Source organism: Falco punctatus, assembly GCF_963210335.1.
Source record: "Falco punctatus genome assembly, chromosome: 3".
Lineage (NCBI taxonomy): Eukaryota > Metazoa > Chordata > Aves > Falconiformes > Falconidae > Falco > Falco punctatus.
In genome coordinates, this window is record NC_137582.1 from 32,847,234 (window position 1) to 32,852,049 (window position 4,816).

Sequence of the window (4,816 nt, forward strand, 5' to 3'; positions counted from 1 at the left end):
TATATTTTGTTATTTATATATAAATAAAAATACACAAGTGGAAGAATGTCCTAGTACGATACAGGAGCAACAAAGGTATTGTGCAGCACATGGCAGCCTTGGGAATTGAAGAGAGCAAGAACAAACCACTTGATGTTTTCTTGATGTTTTGGGAATAATGAAGAAGTAAATAAGGAATGAGACCACTGCTGCGATTATGTTTTCTTTAGTCAATGGCTTATTGAGGGAATATATTTTCTTTTACTAATGCTATTTACAGCCCTTCACTGTAGGGATTTGCTGTGCTCATTTGCATCTCAAACCTTTGAGTGCTTTTTCCAGTTGTCTTGTATTTCAAAATACAGTAGGCTTGGGCTGTACAGAAAATCATCCATTGCCTTTGTAACTTAAGTGGGGGTGGGTGGGGGGAGCCTGGATATAATGTTATATTAATGAAGCAAAGGACTTTCTACTTTTCCTCCCTGCGTTAAGCTGTACTTCACTTACTCTCACGTTTCACCTCTTTCTTATTAAAATGCACGATACTTGCTACTGGTTCCTTTTGCAAAAGTGAAACACTTTAGTTATTTCTATAGAATAATGATACAATAGATTTCATGTATTTCAACTGCCTGGGTACAAAAGAATCATGGTATTTTAACCACGTAGATTAATGGTAGAATCTGAAGGTCCTCTACAGGGGACTGGAATAGTTCTGTTTGTGGTACAGGCTTGTTTGCAGGTAGTCATGACATTCAGTGCTGAACTACATCTCCATCCATTCTCTAAGCTTCAAGTTAAATAAAATTAAATAGTGTTCTCTGTAAACTGACCACGAGAAAAACTTTCTCAGCTTTTATAATCACTCATTGCTTTTATTGACTTTTAATAGTCTTTTCCTCAATGTATTTTGTGTTAGATGAAGGAAGGAGCTATCTAGATTCACAGTGAAGGGCTTTTGCGCTTTCAGGTTTTACCTTCCCCCTTTCCTACCCTCCTTACACTCCTTCCCGTCAAAGAGATTTTATGCAAACTGAGTGTTGTTGACTAGGAAACGTTTCAGACCTTAAGCTTGGTTTTATTTTTTAATTACAAACCTACTAATGAGTGTTATTTGTTATTGATTTTGTCTGTATCAGTCATACATGTTAATGTGTCGTCTCAAAAAAAAAAAAAAAGACTAGAAGTTAGTGTTTCTGAAAACTGGATTATCAGATCTGGGCTATGAGTAGCATGTTGAAAGAAGCTAGAGGTTTCAAATCAGCCTGATAAATTCACTGTGAAGTGCATGAAGAAGATGCTGAAGCAACAATGAAGCCATTAGTGGTTGTTGCTGAGAAATGGATGATTAACAGTATTTTCTTTTTCCTAGTCTTTCAACCTAGCTAGGAAAAAACTAGCCAGGGAGAGCCAGGGCAGCAGCTTAATACCAAATGCTAGAAAATCCCTGTAACTTCAATAATAAATAGGTGGGTAGCAGGAAAGAGGACTTGTCATGTTAGATCGATTTAACTGCCTTTTGTGAGGGGGCAAGAATTCTGCACTGAATGCAGTATGCCTTCTAAAAGTATCTGTGAAGCATTCTTCCAAGCAAGGCTCTGATTATCTAACTGGGGGAGGATGTGGCAAATAGATGGCGGCTATTTGGAAATACTTAATGTTTTTTGTAAAGTTAGTGTGCTGTTTACTTAATCTGTTTCACTCCTAGCTGGTAGAAACTGTCAAAAAGCTGAATGATTGGAATAACTCATCCTGTTTTCCTACTTAATTTCCGTATGTGTGATTCAGGGTTACAACACCAGGGACTGAGCTTTCCCTTTCAAAACATCTGTTGTGGAGAAACAGATCAGTGTTGGAGAAATTACGTATTTAACTTCTTGCAATAGAAAATTCTAATCATAGCATTTAGTATAATGTCTAATGTTTGAGAGCTGGATTCTCATTATATTAAATTCCCCTTCATACCAAAGATAATTTTCTTTATAGTGGAGTTGCAAACCACGTTTGTCTTAGTAGACATATCAGATTAAATTGTTCCATTCCTCAGCCTTCCCGTCCTGTCCATCCCTATATCATGGCTCTGCAGCAGACTGTACTTCCAGTGGAGCGTGAGCGATTACACTGTACAGCCATCACTGCGTGGGGGAAAGCCTGCTTGAAAATAACTTTAAAAGTGCCTCCCTAATGCAGATATCTTTCACTGATTTTACTGGTATACTCAATGTGCAGCAGACTGCATGAAGGTGAAGGTACAAAAGGCTGGAGGTCAGGAAGGAGAGGGGAGAGAGGAACTTAATCCGATTTAAGTTATTTGCAAGATTTTCTTATAGTTATTTGAGCCATCAAGAAAGGAATATTTAGGCTCAGTTTTCTACAGCTTTAACCACAAAAAGGCTTTTATTTTAGAACAATAAAGCTACTTGTTAGCCTGATTAGCTAGCAACTCATCATGTTACACATCACTGGAATCTGAGGTCTACCAGGGAGGTATAGCTGCATCGCTTCCTCTGCTTTTATATTCATCTGTAGGCTTTCACTGTCGAGTGCTTTTGGAAAAAAAAAAAAAGACATTGGGCTAAACAGATTTTGGATCTGGACCTGAGTAGTGGTTTTATGACTCCTTTTTACAGGTCATTAGCAAGAAGTGTGTTCAGCTAAATCTTGTGAACAAAATTAACAGATGTGACAGAGTATGGATTGGAAATTGTTGATCCAGGTGACAAGTTGTGTTGTATCATTGCAATGATATTGTAAAATGCTTATCAAATGGGTTTAAGAACACCTATTATAAACGGCTAAAAGATAAAACTGGATGAGACACATGGGGTCATAAGAGCAGTTGCATATTATGGTTTTATCCAACAGCATATCTTGTAATGGAAAAACAATACTAGCTCTCTGGCATAGTTTTATATCAATTTGTAATGACGTGGTTATAGTTCCAACTTACTTAAATTTAAGTGAGTTGCTTAATTTAAAAAAAAATAAAAATGAGGGAGGGACAAAGAGTTTGAGGTTAGAAAAACACCTCTGAGGGCATGCTTCTTGTTTCTCTTGCAGTATTTCCTAGGGAAAATGACGCGGTTGATGGAATTTCAAGACTGATTTGAGTTAAACTGTGAGAAAGAAGTTGCTAGCAGGCTTATGGGTCCAGGCCAGATGACATACAGCATATTACTTTTACAGACTGAATTTCCAGAATTTCCAAAGGAACATCTTTAAGCTTTCACTGTTACTTAATTTCACCGTTTAAGTGTCATGCCCATGTATAGTACAGCTTTCTTGTTATTTTGTATATGATATAAATTTATATATAAATTTAAATATAAATAAATTTATAAATATAAAAATAAAAAATTATATGTTATAAAATACAAATCAATTTTGTTTAAAAAATTAGCATAGTTACCTAGATTGGAAAAATTGGGAGAAAAATTTATTTTTTATTATTAGCTTCCAGAATTTTGCCCATGTAATATTACTGGAGTATTTGGGGTCCTCTTTATCTTTGTAATGTAATTATCATGTTTTTCTTAGGATACTTTAAATTTTATATCTGTAAGTGATAATGATGCATGTAGTATCTGCCAGTTTCTCAAGTCAAACATTTGAAATACTTCAAATTCTTGCACATTTAAGGGATACCTTTACGACATGCTGAACATAATTTCTAACCGTTTCAGAGAGATAAAACATAAAGCACCTTGAAGTGATGAATCTTTAATACAGAATTTTTATTGAACACCAATTTGAAAGGTATAACACACCTCCCAAAAAACTGTTCAGGCTTGGAGCCTCTCACCCTGAGCAGGCTGCATGGCAAGGAACCCCAAACATCCACCAGATGAGTTTTCACAAGAGTTCTCTGGCAGTATTTCATTGAAAATGAAATCGCCCTACTAGTCTTCCCTTCAGAATGAGTTTGACAAACTGGCACTCTGATTATATTTTTTCCCTACCAAAAATTATTCAGCTAGCTCCAATTAGTGCTGAAGGATGCTGAGCCTAAAGTCTTATTTATATTTTGTGTACCTTTCTTATTTAGGAGTAAGAAAATGGTACTTTACACTCATTTTAATATAAATGCACGCTATTGTTCTTTTGATGGAAAGGTCAACGAACTAGAAAGCATGCTTAGAAAGATATTTTTGCCTAATTTTTCCATCTTCTGAGCTTTAATTGTCTCTTTATTTCTGTTTTCATGCTTATAATGTTAAACATTAACCTTTTAGATCAAAATTTTCCATCCTAGCTGTCTGGCATATTTTTTGTGCAGTTTCAGTTTAAGTAGTACTAGTTTTCCAGGAATGATTGCAGGGGAAAAACTGTTTATTTGTTTATGCTTAAATAAAACCACATAGCCAGAAAATTCCAGTTATTCCTGCCCCATGCTTTGGAGCAGTTTGGCAGGATCAGTTTGCATTACGTCAGACATGTTTTCAACTCTCCTGCAAAAGTGAGCTGAAATACAGCTGAGTTATGAGACTAAGAAAAAAATCACCTGTGTGCTCTCAGTAGAGGTTCGTTAGAAGTAGTCAGCTAGAACTCTCAGAACAGCTGTTTTCTACTGGGTATCTGTTTCCTCTGAAGTGGTCAAACGGGCACCTTCATTCTGGAGATGCAGGAAATACACAGGGCTTTCCCGTAACTACTCCTTCTACCATACCTGAAAGAAGAAAAGGACTGCCTCCTCCAGTACTAACACTGCACAACACAGAGGAAGAAAAAAAAGTGACATGGAGAGTCAAGATGAAGAAGGAGCCTGGAAGGGGATAGTGATACAAAACAGAGGCAGAAAACACAATCTGTTTATGGAGGGAAGTCACGCTACAGAAAA